At 33.9% G+C, this 14,938-nt stretch overlaps 1 non-coding gene across 1 annotated transcript; it reads left to right on the forward strand.

Moving 5' to 3' along the window:
* Positions 1 to 11,645: 11,645 nt before the first annotated feature.
* Positions 11,646 to 11,752, forward strand: LOC141569843 (U6 spliceosomal RNA). The gene has a single exon (XR_012493624.1). It is a non-coding gene; the product is annotated as a U6 spliceosomal RNA (small nuclear RNA).
* The last annotated feature ends 3,186 nt before the right edge of the window (positions 11,753 to 14,938 follow it).

The raw sequence follows: 14,938 nt of genomic DNA on the forward strand, positions 1-14,938 counted from the left end.
TTGTGTCAGATGCTGGAATAGGGCAGAGAAAATACAGACCTACGGTGTGAGAGAGAAAAAAAGGCTGCAGTCAGAGAGAAAATAAAACATTCCACCAACAAGTACTAGAAAACAAAAGAAAGACCTCTTCCTACCTATCAAACTGTTGTAGAAGTCACTCCTGTAGATGTGTAGGAAGAGACATAATAAATCAGTAATTACCAAAAATAACCAAGGCAACAAGACAGCTCAGAAAGAAAGTGAAAAGTCTCCAGAAAAGGAACTTAAAGATATAGAAATATGTGACTTAAATGACAGAAAATTCAAGATTGCAGTTCGGAAAAAAACTCAACTCGATGCAAGAAAACACAAAAAGGCAGTTTAATGAACTCAGAAACACAATCAAAGAACAACATGAGCATTTTACGAAAGAGATTGAAATTTTAAAAAAGAACCAAACAGAACTTCTGTAGATTAAGAACTCAATAGAAGAAATTAAGAACGAAATAACCAGCTTAGGTAGTAGAGTTGACCAGATGGAAGAAAGAATCTGTGACATCAAACATAGAAACCTGGAAGTGACATAGATGGAAGAAGAAAGAGACTAGAGAATTCAAAGAAATGAAAGAAATCTACAAGAACTTTCTGACTCCATAAGAAAGAGCAATATAAGACTAATGGGCATACCAGAAGGAGAAGAAAGAGAGAAGGGAACAGAGAATCTATTCAAATATATTGTCGATGAGAACTTCCCAAACTTGTGGACAGAACTGGATCCTCGAATCCAAGAAGCAAATAGAACACCTAATTACCTCAATCCCAACAGGCCTTCTCCAAGGCACATTGTATTGAAGCTGTCTAAAATCAACGACAAAGAAACAATCCTCAAGGCAGCCAGGGAAAAGAAGATGGTAAATTACAAACGAAAGCACATTAGACTATCATCAGATTTTTCAGCAGAAACACTACAAGCCAGGAAGGAGTGGACACAAATATTCAAACTATTGAAAGAGAGAAATTATTAGTTGAGAATAATATATCCAGCAAAGATATCCTTTAGATATGAAGCAGGAATAAAGACCTTTCCAGACATATAGAAGCTGAAGGAATTTTCTAATACACGACCTGCACTACTATAAATACTAAAGGAGGCTATTCAACCACCATCAACAGGGACAATTTGTGGCAAACAAAACATAAAAAGGGGGAGAGTAAAGGCCTGAACCAGAATATGGGAATGGAGAATGTAAGTGTGCTAAAGAAAATGGAAAACTCTAAATATCAAACTTTCTTTTACATACACTTAATGGTAACCACTCAAAAAAAATCCAGAACTGAAATATATACTGCAATAAAAGAAGAATCAGAGGGAAACATCATACAATGCCACCATACAGAAATAACAGACAACAACAAAAAGGCAAAGAAACAATGGAGACACAGCCTTACCAGAAAACAAAAGATAGAATGACAGGAAATCCACACATATCAATAACCACCTTAAATATGAATGGACTGAACTCACCAATAAAAAAGGCACGGAGTAGCAGTTTGGATCAAAAAACTAAACCCAACCATATGCTGTCCCCAAGAGACTCATCCCAGCTACAAGAACAAGCATAGACTCAAAGTGAAAGGGTGGGAATTGACACTCCAAGCAAATGGTACCCAGAGAAAATCAGGTGTAGGCATACTGATATCAGATGAAAGAGACTTCAGGGTCAAAAAGATAACAAGAGACAAAGATGGACGTTTCATAATGGTAAAGGGGACTATACAACAAGAACACATAACAGTCATCAATATTTATGCCCCCAATCAGGGAGCACCGAAATATATCCAGCAACTACTAACAGAACTAAAGGGAGAAATTGACCAAAACACAATTATACTAGGGGACTTAAATACGTCATTGATAGCTATGGATAGATCATCCAAACAGAAAATAAATAATGAAATAGCAGCCCTAAATGACACATTAGATGAAATGGACATAATTGACATTTATAGAGCACTTCATCCTAAAATATGAGACTATACATTATTTTCTAGTGTACAAGGAACATTCTCAAGGATAGAACATATATTAGGACATAAAATCAGCCTCAGCAAATTTAAGAAGATTGAAATCATCCCAAGCATATTCTCTGATCACAAGGCTTGGAAATTGGATGTCAAGTGCAAAAAGAAAGCAGGGAAAAACACAAATACATGGAGATTAAATTATATACTTTTAAAGAATGACTGGGTCAAAGAAGAAATTAGAGGAGAGATCAAAAGATACATAGAAACAAATGACAATGAAAACACATCTTACTGAAATTTTGGGATGCAGCGAAAGCAGTTTTAAGAGGGAAATTTATATCATTACAGGCCTATCTCAAGAAACAAGAAAAATCCCAAATAAAAAACCCCATGTTACACCTTAAAGAACTAAAAGAAGAAGGACAAGTGAAACCCAAGGTCAGCAGAAGAAAGGAAACAAAAATCAGAGCAGAACTAAATGAAATGGAGAACATAAAGACAGCAGAAAAAATGAATGTGACAAAGAGCTGGTTCTTTGAAAAGATTAACAAAATTGACAAACCCTTGGCTAGACTCACTAAGATAAAAAGAGAGAAGACACTAATTAACAAAATCAGAAAGGAAAAAGGGGAAGTTATCACGGACACCACATAAATACAAAAGATCATCCAAGAATACTATGAAGGACTATATGCCACCAAATTCAATAACCTAGAAGAAATGGACAAGTTCTTAGAAACATATAGCCTTCCAAGGCTGAACCATGAAGAACTGGAAAATCTAAACAGACCGATCACCAGTAACGAAATTGAACCAGTCATCCAAAGCCTTCCCAAAAGCAGAAGTCCGGGACCAAATGTCTTCACTAGTAAATTCTACCAAACATTCAAAGAGGATCTAATACCAATCCTGCTCAAACTCTTCCAAAAAATTGAAGAAGAGACAGTACTCCCTAACTCATTTTATGAGGCCAATATTACCCTGATACCAAAACCTGGTAAGGATAGCACAAAAAAAGGAAACTACAGACCAATATCTCTGATGAATACCGATGCAAAAATCCTAAATAAAATTCTAGCAAATCGAATACAACAATGCATTACAAAGATTATTCATCACGACCAAGTGGGGTTCATCCCCGGGGCACAAGGATGGTTCAACATCCACAAATCCATCAATGTGATACATCACATAAACAAAATAAAGGACAAAAATCATATGATAATATCAACTGATGTAGAAAAAGCATTTGACATGATACAACATCCATTTATGATTAAAACACTTAATAAAATAGGTATAGAAGGAAAATACTTTAACATAATAAAGGCTATATATGACAAGCCCTCTGCTAATCTCATAATTAATGGTGAAAAACTGAAGCCCTTTGCTCTACGTTCAGGAACACGACAGGGATGTCCCCTATTACCTATGCTTTTCAACATAGTGTTGGAAGTCCTTGCCAGAGCAATCAGGCAAGAGAAAGAAATAAAAGGGACCCAAATTGGGAATGAAGAAATTAAATTATCACTCTTTGCAGATGACATGATGCTATATATAGAAAACCCTAAAGACTCCACTGAAAAGCTATTAGAAACAATCAACGAATACAGTAAAGTTGCTGGCTACAAAATCAACATACAAGTCTATTGCTTTCCTATATACTAACAATGAAATCTCAGAAAAAGAAATACAAAAAATAATTCCTTTTGCAATTGCAGCAAAAAGAATAAAATACCTAGGAATAAACTTAACCAAGGATGTGAAAGACCTATATGTTGAAAACTATAAGACATTTTTGAAAGAAATTGAAAAAGACACAAAGACATGGAAAGACATTCTGTGCTCATGGATTGGAAGAATCAACATAGTTAAAATGGCCATATTACCCAGAGCAATAGACAGATTTAATTCAATCCCCTTCAAAATACCAATGGCATTTTTTAAAGAAATAGAACAAAAAATCTTGAGATTTGTTTGGAACTACAAAAGACCCCGAATAGCCAAAGAAATCTGAAGAAAAAAGAACAATAATGGAGGTATCACACTTCCTGACTTTAGCTTGTACTGCAGGCTACAATAATCAAAACAGCATGGTATTGGCAGAAAAACAGACTCATAGACCATTGGAATACAATTGAGAGCCCTGAAATAAAACCACATAAATATGTACATATAGTTTTTCACAAGGAAACTAAAAACATACAATGGAGGAAAGACAGCCTCTTCAATAAATGGTGCTGGGAGAATTGGATAGCCACGTGCAAAAGAATGAAATTGGACTGCTGTTTGTCACCATGTACCAAAATTAATTCAAAATGGATCAAAGACTTAAGCATAAGACCTGACACAATAAACTTCATAGAAGAAAACATAGGTACTAAACTTATGGACATTGGGTTCAAAGAGCATTTTATGAATTTGACTCCAAAGGCAATGGAAGTAAAAGCTAAAATAAACGAAGGGGACTATATGAAACCTAAAAGCTTCTGCACAGCAAAAGAAACCATCGACAAAATAAAGAGGCAACCAAGTGAATGGGAGAAGATTTTTGCAAACAGTGCCTACGATAAGGGGCTAATATCCAAAATATACAACGAACTCATGAAACTGAACAACAAAAAACCAAACAACCCAATTGAAAAATGGGCAGTCGACCTGGAGAGACATTTCTCCAAAGAGGGCATACAAATGGCAAATAGACATATGAAAAAATGCTCAACATCACTAATCATCAGAGAAATGCAAATCGAAACCACAATTAGATATCACCTCACCCCAGTCAGAATGGCTATCATCAACAATACAAATAGTAACAAGTGTTGGAGAGGCTGTGGAGAAAAAGGAACCCTCGTACACTGTTAGTGGGAATGCAGACTGGTGCAGCCATTATGGAAGGCAGTGTGGAGGTTCCTCAAAAAATTACGAATAGAATTGCCATGTGACCCAGCATTACCTCTCCTGGGTATCTACCCAAAGAATCTGGAAACATTTATACATAAAGACTCGTGTGCTCCAATGTTCATTGCAGCTTTGTGTACGGTGGCCAAGACATGGAAACAACCAAAATGTCCTTCGATAGATGAATGGATAAAGAAGTTGTGGTACATATACACAATGGAATACTATTCGGCGGTAAGAAAAGATGATATAGGAACATTTGTTACAACATGGATGGATCTTGAGAGTGTCATGCTGAGTGAAACAAGTCAGACACAAAAGGCAGAGGACCATGTGATTTCACTGATATATGGTACATAAACCAAAAACAACAAAAGAACAAGACAAACAAATGAGAAACAGAAACTCATAGACACAGACAATAGTTTAGTGGTTACCAGAGTGTAGGGGGGTGGGGGGTGGGAGAAGAGGGTAAGGGGGATCAAATATATGGTGATGGAAGGAGAACTGATTCTGGGTGGTGAACACACAATGGGATTTCTAGATGATGTAATATAGAATTGTACACCTGAAATCTATGTAATTTTACTAACAATTGTCATCCCAATAAATGAAAAAAAAAGAAACTGGACCACCTTTTTATGCCATATACAAAAATAAACTCAAAATTGATTGAAGTCTTAAATATAAGATTTAAGATCCCAAAACCATAAATGTAAAATGTAAGATACCAAAACCATAAAACTCCTAGTAGAATGTATAGGAAGTAAACTCTCAGAAATTATCCTTAGTAATATATTTTCTGATATATCTCTTTAGGCAAGGGAAACAAAGAAACAAAAAATAAACAAATGGGACTACACCAAACTAAAAAGTAAAGTAAACCATCAACGAAACAAAAAGACATGCTACTGAGTGGGAGAAGATATTTGCCAGTGATATATCTGATAAGGAATTAATATCCAAAATTCATAAAAAATTCATACAACTTAATATAAAAAAACAAACAATCCAATTAAAAAATGGACAGAGGATCTAAATACACCTTTCCTCAAAGAGGACATACGGATGGGATGGCCAATAGACATATGAAAAGATGCTCAATGTTACTAATCATCAGAGAAATGCAAATTAAAACCACAATGAGATACTACTTTTCTGCTGTCAGAATGGCCATCATCAATAAATCAACAAAGAACAAGTGCTGGTGAGGATGTGAAGAAAGGAGAACCCTCATGAACTGTTGGTGGGATTGCAAATTACTGCAGCCACTATGGAAAACAGTATGAGGTTCCTTAAACAAATTAAAAGTAGAACCACCTATGACCCAGTTGTTCTCCTTGGTATTTGTCCAAAGAAATACAAAACACTAATTCAAAAAAAAATGTATGCACCCTATGTCTACTGCAGCACTATTCAAAATAGCCAACATATGGAAACAAGAGCAATACCCATCAATAGACAATTGAATATAGAAATTGTGGTACATTTATACAATGGAGTATTACTCTGCCATTTAAAAAGGATGAAATCTTACTATTTGAAGCAACATGGATAGTCAGAGTGAGAAAAACGAATCCCATATGATCTCAGTTATATGTGGAATTTAAAGAATGGAATAAATGAACAAACAAAACAGAAATAGATTTACAAATACAGAGAACAAACTGATCATTGCTAGATGGGAGGGGGGTTTGGTGATGAATGAGAAAGGTGAAGGGATTAGGAAGTACAAATTGGTAGTTGCAAAATAGTCACGGGGATATGAAATACAGTATGAGGAATATAATCAATAATGTTGTAAAGACTATGTAAGTTGTCAGATGGGCACTGGACTTATTGGGGGGATCACTTCATAGATCATATAAATGTGCTGCACACTTGAAACTAATACAAGATAATTGAATGTCAACTATAAATACAGAGAGAGAAAGAGAGAGAGAGAGAGAGCCAAAAAATGTATACACATTTTAAGAAAGGAAAATAAATTGTATTAAAATTGTAATACTCAGTATATACCAATAACAAAAGATGAATACAAGTCCTGTGTATACATTTTTTTTGGCACCTTGGGTATATCTATACACACACACACTATATATATATATATATATATATATATATATATATATATGTATATGTATATGTATATGTATATGTATATGTATATGTATATGTATATGTATATACACACATATACATGATATATATGTATATACATGTATATGTCATGTATATGTAGATATATGTATATCATGTATATGTATATATATATATATATATATATATATTCACGAGATGTAAAGTCAGCATAGGGAATATAGTGAATGGTATTGTAATAGCTATGCACATTGTCAGATGGGTGGTAGACTTGGTGGGGTAATCAATTTGTGAGGAATGTAAACATCTTATCACTACGTTGTTTTGTATACCTGAGACTAATAAAAAAAAAAGAACACTAACCCCCCACCCCAGCATAGAGCAATAACTTTTGGAAGTGGTGTGCCTATCTCAATGAGTCTTGGTTTGCATACCTGTATGCATTTGTTAAAGCTCGTTAAATCGTACCCCTAAAATTTGTGCAATTCACAGTGTGTAAATTTTATCTAACTAAAGAGTCATACAAAAGAACAAAAGTGGACCCCTCAACTTACACAATATATAAAAATCAACTAAACTTGATTAGAAACTTGAATGTCACTCCTGAAATGATAAACTCCTAGAAGAAAACAAGGGGCTAACATTCACAACCTTGGTCTTGGGAATAATTTTTTAGATTTGATACTAAAAGCGAAGGGAACAAAAGCAAAAATAAAAAGTGTAACCACACCAAACTAAAAGACTTCCTGCTCAGCAAAGAAAACCATCAACAAAGTAAAAAGGTAACTTAAAGAATGAGAGAAAATATTTGCAATTCATGTATCTGACAAGGATTTAATATCAACAAATATACAAGAAACTCATACAACTCAGTATCAAAAAAACAAATAAGTTAATTTAAAAATGGGCAAAGAGACATGGAAACAACCTAAGTGCTCATTGATATATGAATAGATAACGAAATTGTTTATCTATCTATCTATCTATCTATCTATCTATCTATCTATCTATCTATCTATCATCTATCTATCTATCATCTACTATCTATCTACACACACACTAAAATATTATTCAGCTATAAAAAATGAGAGACCCCTTCTGTTTGTGACAACATAGATGGACCTTGAAGGCGTTACACTACAGAGAAAGACAAATACTGTATGATCTCACTTATATTAATATATGGAATCTAAAACAAAACAAAACAAAACATCAAACTCATAGATACAGAGATCAGATTTGTGGTTACCAGAGGTGGGGGGCGGGCAGAGGAGGAATTGGGTTGGATGGAGGTCATTAAAGATACAGACTTCCAGTTATGAGATAAATAAGTACTAGGGATGTAATGTATAACTTGATGACTATAGTTAACACTGCTGTACTGCTGTATGATATATAGGAAATTTGTTAAGAGAGTAGATCCTAAGAGTTCCAATCAGAAGGAAAATCTTTTTTTTTTTTCCTTTTCTTTTTATTGTTTCTATATAAGATAATAGATGTTAACTTAACCTATTGTGGCAATCATTTCACTATATATATATCAAACCATCATGCTGTACACCTTAAACTTATGCTGTGATATAACATGTAAATTATTTTTCAATAAAATTGAGAAAAAAAATGTTGAAGGGACAAAGGATCTGAATAGATATTTTTCCAACAGGTAATGAAAAGATTCTCAGCATCACTAATCATTAAGGAAATTTAGATGAAAACCACAATGAGATACCATCACCTCACACCTGTTAGAATGGCTATTATGAAAAATACAAGAGATGATAAGTTCTGGCTAGGATCTGGAGATAAGGGAACCTTTGTGCACTGTTGATGGGAATGTAGACTGGTAAAGCCACTGTAGAAAACAATATGGAGTTTCCTCAAAAATTAAAAATAGAACTACCCTATGACCCAGTAATTCTGCTTCTGAGTATTTACCCAAAGGAAACAAAATTATCTCAAAGAGATATCTGTACTCTGATGTTCATAGCAGCATTATTCACAATAGCGAAGGTATGGAAACACCTAAGTGTTCATTAATGGATAAATGGATAAAGAAAATGTGATATATATATATATATATATATATATATATATATACACACATATACATATATATATATATATATAAATATGTATATGTGTGTATATATAAATATGTATATGTGAGTATATATATATATATATATATATATATATATATATATATATATTAGAATATTATTCAACCTTAGAAAAAAAGGAAATGCTGTCATTTGTGACAACATGAGCACCTGGGGGCATTATGCTAAGTAAAATTATCCAGACAAAGACAAATACTGCATGGCATCTCTTACATGTGGTTGAGAGGGGCTAGAGAGTGGGGAAAATACTGGGAGGTTGGTGAAAGGGTACAAACTTTCAGTTGTAAGATGAATATGGTTTGCGGATCTAGTGTATAATATTGTGACTGTAGTTGATAACACTATATTGTATAATTGAAATTTGGTGAGAGTAGGACTTAAATGCTCTCCCCAAAAAGAAAAAAAGTTTGATATGTCAGGTGATGAATGTGTTAATTATCTCAACGGGAAGAATCCTTTCACAATGTACACATATATCAAATCATCATGTTGTACACCTTAAATACCTTACAATTTTATTTATTAACTATACCTTTAAATAGATGAAAATAGTTTTAAATGAGTTATAAAGAAACATTGGTCTCTAATTAAAGATACTCATACAAAAGTATTTAGGGCTAAATTGTACTGACATCTACAATTTAGTTTGAAATGCATCAAAATGGATTGATGGACTAACGGATAAAAATGCGATAAAGCAAACAGAATGTTAACAATTGCAGAATCAAGGTAGTGGTACACTCTTTTCACCTTTTCTAAATGTTTGAAAATGTTCCAATTAAAATACTGAAAAAAAAAGTATACATAGTATACTCTCATTGTAACACATTTTTCTGATTCTCCATGGTTTTGAGTTTGGCATATAGTCCATAAGTTAACAGAATTTATATAAAGTTCCAATACAAATATATCTATTATTGACATGAAAAGATATCCAATCTTTTAAGTGGAAAAAACAGTTTACAAAATTATGTATATATGATCTCATTTGTATAAAAAGTAAGATGTTTATATAGACAAATAAAATGTCTGCAAGAATATACATGAAACTGCTAACACTGGGGATCCCTGGGGGTTGAAATAATGAGGACTTTCATTTTTTCTGTACTATTTTAACTTTTTACAATATTCATGTATATCAGAAAAAATAGATATTTCCACTTTAAAGTGTAGTTAATTGACTTTAATGATGACAGATGGTATAATTTAAGGGGGAAATGGGAGCTTTACAACCTCTGCCTGAATACCTCTGGGGTTCAAGAGCCACCTACTTCAAGAAACAGTCTGTTCCACTGTTGGAAAGGCCCCAGTTGTAAGAATGCTTTTGCTTATAGCAAGCTGGAAACTGCCTGTCTCAATTTTCTTCTTAATGAAACAACACTGAACAAGACGGCGTTCTACTACATAGCAATCTCATAGTATAAAAAGAACTGAAGCAACAAATTGTGGCGCAAAGTGTGGGTGATAGACATGGGCAAGAAGGAGCAATAGTAATGGCTATGGCAAGAGTTTTTAAAAAGAAGACACAGTAACTTCTAAGGGATTTGACCCTAGCACTACCTTGAGTGGGAGATGACAAATCCACAGAAATTCATCTTTTTTGGTTATTCTCAGCAGGCCTGGGTTCATTATTTTGTAAGGGACACTGTATTTCTGGTGATTCTGTTTAACAGAACTACCACTTGATGGTGCCAACTAGGATTGAAATAAATAACAGTGACACTAAAAATCCTCATCAATCAGAAAACATTGAAGTTTTAAGCAAACTATCAAGATGGTAATTGTCTTTAAGTATGTGGTTTTATTATGCCTAAAATATAGGTTCAAGAAAAAACTCATCAAGTTTGCAGATGACATTAAATTACACAGGGATTGCAAAACATTCTCAAAGACAGAATTCAATCCAAAATGACTGACCAATTTGGGAAATTGCCCCTATAGAAACAGGATAAAACATAAAAGGGAAATATACAAGTTGTTAGTTTTAGGATGGACTGATGGTTAGGCGCCGATATAAGAGGAAAAGAATGAGTAGGATGGAGAGGATAAGAATTTGCCAGAATCTATAGCATAAAGCTATTTTAGGGAAAGTATCCAATAAATACTGGTGTAAAATTAAGGTAAAATAGTTCTGGGAGATGGGTTTTAAATTTATTATAAATTTGTCATAACTATCACATTCTCCTTTTTCTCTGTCCTCTTACCCATTTATTTAAACCTTGCCTTTTCCCAGAAAAAATAATTAGACATCTTATAATTAAGCATAAAATAAAGTATAATGTAAATAAAAAATAGATGGCAAAGAAGGATAAACAAGTAGAGGGATATAGAAAGACAAAGGATGGAGCTCAACAATGCAAATATTAGGTTGGTGCACAAGTAATTGCGGTTTAAAAGGTTAAAAATATTTGCAAAAGCCGCAATTACTTTTATACCAACCTAATAATAAAACATGTCCTTTCTGTTGGTGGAAAGCAAATTTGCCTTTAAGCTTACTACCTGCTAATTAAAAAGACAAGAGTGCTTTCTTCAGCAGCACATACACTAAATTTGGAACAATACAGAGAAGATTAGCATAGTCCCTGAGCAAGGATGACACGCAAATTCATAAAGAGTTCCAGAATAAATAAAAAAAAAGAAAAAGAAAAGTAAAAGAAAGGAAGGAAGGAAGGAAGGAAGAAAAAAAAAAAAAAAAAAAAAAAAAAAACCAGGCCAGTTTCACAGTTTAGAACTGTATGGTGTTTATAGTAGATCACTATAGTAATAAGGTGTGGACGAAGTGGAAACACGATTAAAGAAATTGAAATGTCAGTCTTATGAGGAAAGGTTAAAATAATGGGGGGGTATTTATCCCAAAGAAGAGAAAACTAGAGGGTGACTTCATGATTATTTTCAAATATTTCAGAAGACTAGTTGTATCCATAATATACAATTGTTAATAATACTTAAAAACAACTTAACAGAAAAATGGCCAAGGATGTGAACATGTAGGTCACAGAAGAGGAAACACAAATGACCAATACAAATGCAAAGGTGTCCAACTCCACTAGCAATCAGAAAAATACAAATTATATCAGCACCATTTTCCTCCATCAGACTGGAAAACTTAAAAAAACACACACACATGATAATAAGAAGTGTTGAAAAGAAGATGGATATATATCTATATCTATACACACACACACACACACACACACACACACACATATATATATATATATATATATATATATATATATATATGTATGTATATGTATATATATGTACTCATAGTCTGATAGTGGGAATGCAAATTGGTATAGCCACTTTGGAGTATAATTTGAGAGTGTATACTAAAATGGGAAAGCCCTGTGATTCATTAATTTTATTGATTATTACAGTAATTAGTGTTATTCACTGTTATTCACTTCTCTCCTGGGTGCACAGTAGGGCTACACTCTGTGGCTCTCTTGTGCTTTGTTAGGACTATGTATCCAGTTCTGGTCAATGATTTGTTCCTTCTGTGACAATTGAGAAACTCTGAAGAGCTCTCTTTCTTTCTGCCATGGAGTCTGTCAGTATTCAAAATGGTGACTGCTTCAGCAACCTGGGTCCCTGAGTCCAATGAACAGAGCCCTCTAACCCTCAATGGATATGCGATTTGTGCAAAAAAATATCTTTTTTATATCAATCATCAATCAATGCAGAGAGAAGTCAAAAATTTATTGTTAACTTAAAAAAGATGCAAAATGACATACATAATATCATACAATTGATGTAAAAATATTCAAACCACCAAGTAATATATCTTCTATAGCTGCACTTATGTATTGCCAATGTACAGAAAATAGTCAAGAAAATTACATAGCATAACATGCCTATTCAAAATGGTGGCTACTTAGAGGGCAGGATTGTTTAGACCAGATTTGGGAATTGTGGTAAAAAGGGGATTTAACTTACTCTAAAATGTTTTAATTTTAAAGGAAGACCATATTAATTTGAAATAAAAAATATTTAAAATGTTAAATAATATGAAGTAGGGAAGATTTTTATTGTCCATAAGAAAAGAACTTTTTACTGTTAGTTTTACAACATCAATGGAATATAAACTCAGTGGAGAATAAGTGGCCCTATCTATCCATATAAAAGTGCACATATCATGTGATTCAGTGTTCTAGGGGAACATGTGGATGTGTGTACTAGGAACACGTGCGTAAAAGGATGTTTATTGCAGCACTGTCTGTAATAGCTAAAGATTGACAAAACCTTACAGCCTTCATTAGGGGATTGGTTAAATTAGTTGTTGTGCATTCATACAATAGAATGTCTGGCAGTATTTTAAAAGAAAGAAGTGGTTCTATACTACTACTGATGTGGAAAGATGGCTAAGACAGATTATTAAGTGAAATAAGCAATGCAGAGAATATTGTGTATAGATTATTACCATTTATAGAAATACATAAAAATGAATATATCTGTAGATCTTCTCTCCAAATCAACAAACACAGGAGCAGAATGATAACCTCACTGGACAAACTGTTAATCTTGTACGTGATAAGGAGGTGTCAAAAGACTTCAGCATGCCTATGAACTGGAAAACACAGTCTACCCCAGCCAAGAAACATCAAAAAGTGTTTCACTTTATCCTGGAACATTTGCAAGTATAATGATAATTTTGCAAGTTTTGCAAGGATGCCTATGCAGGACTAAACAAACCATGTCTGAGTAAGCATTGATTACAAGGGAAACAAGGTAAAATGTAGTGGTAGAAGAGGACCTGCATACCACTGGGAGAAGCTGGAAGAGCCACTGAGGCTGAGTAGGGAGAAATTCCAAGAGTATAGGTTGTATATTAGAGGAGACAATACAGGAGAACCTCGACCTGTGTTTCTGACCATGTGGTTCTGTAAAGGTGTAATTGGTGTGTAGGAAGTGTATCTTCCTGAGGTGGAACATTAGATTAATTCATATCTCTCTAGAACTCATGCTCACAAACATCCAATTATACTGTGGCATTTGATCCACTTCTTATCTGGCCTTGGATGCCCCCACTGTCCCAAGGAGAAAGTGAATGCACAGGCTGCGTGCAATGTAAATTCAGACTGTGACCTCTCTGTTAGTTTGCATACTAAGCTAGGCATTCACAGGTACCCAAAGTTACTACTAGTCAAACATACACAATTTGTTAATAATATTTAAAAAAATGTTTCAAGTAAGATTGAAATAAAAATGAAAACGAGCTGCAATCTGGCTTTCATGTGTCCATTGTATAAGTTTTGCTTGTGCTATTATCATTATTATACTGTGATTCTTGGTACGCAGTTTCAGCCCTCAAAGAGCTATTTTTTCTTCATCAGGTACTTTGCCCACAATTAGATTATAGTGTTATTTTAATGAGGCCAGTAGATGTCTTGATTCATACAGTATCATGATTAAATCCACAAGGCACATGTTTTATCTTCAGGTTGGATCACATTAGTTTCCCCTCAATATCTTTTTATGGTCAAAAATATAAGTGTTTGCCAAAACAGTTAAATTTATGTATTGATAACAAAATATTTCTCACAGAGTAGTGTTACACAAAGTGTGGTTCTTGAACCATCTGTACCAGAAATGACTAGAAACTTATTAAAAGCTGCAAATCTCTGGGCCCTACCCCAGCTCTATCAAATCAATCTCTGTGAAGGTGAGGCCCAGGAATCTGTCATTTTAATAAGCTTCCCAGTTGTTTCCAGAGCACACATAAGTTGACGAAAACCACCAGCCTGTATCATGATGGTGGCAGCAGAAGTAGGGGTAATAAGCTCTTTTTTCCTCAAAAAAAGGGATAATTT

The sequence above is a fragment of the Rhinolophus sinicus genome, chromosome 18 (genome assembly GCF_057876585.1).
Source record: "Rhinolophus sinicus isolate RSI-liver-muscle chromosome 18, RSI-T2T, whole genome shotgun sequence".
In the NCBI taxonomy this organism is placed as follows: domain Eukaryota; kingdom Metazoa; phylum Chordata; class Mammalia; order Chiroptera; family Rhinolophidae; genus Rhinolophus; species Rhinolophus sinicus.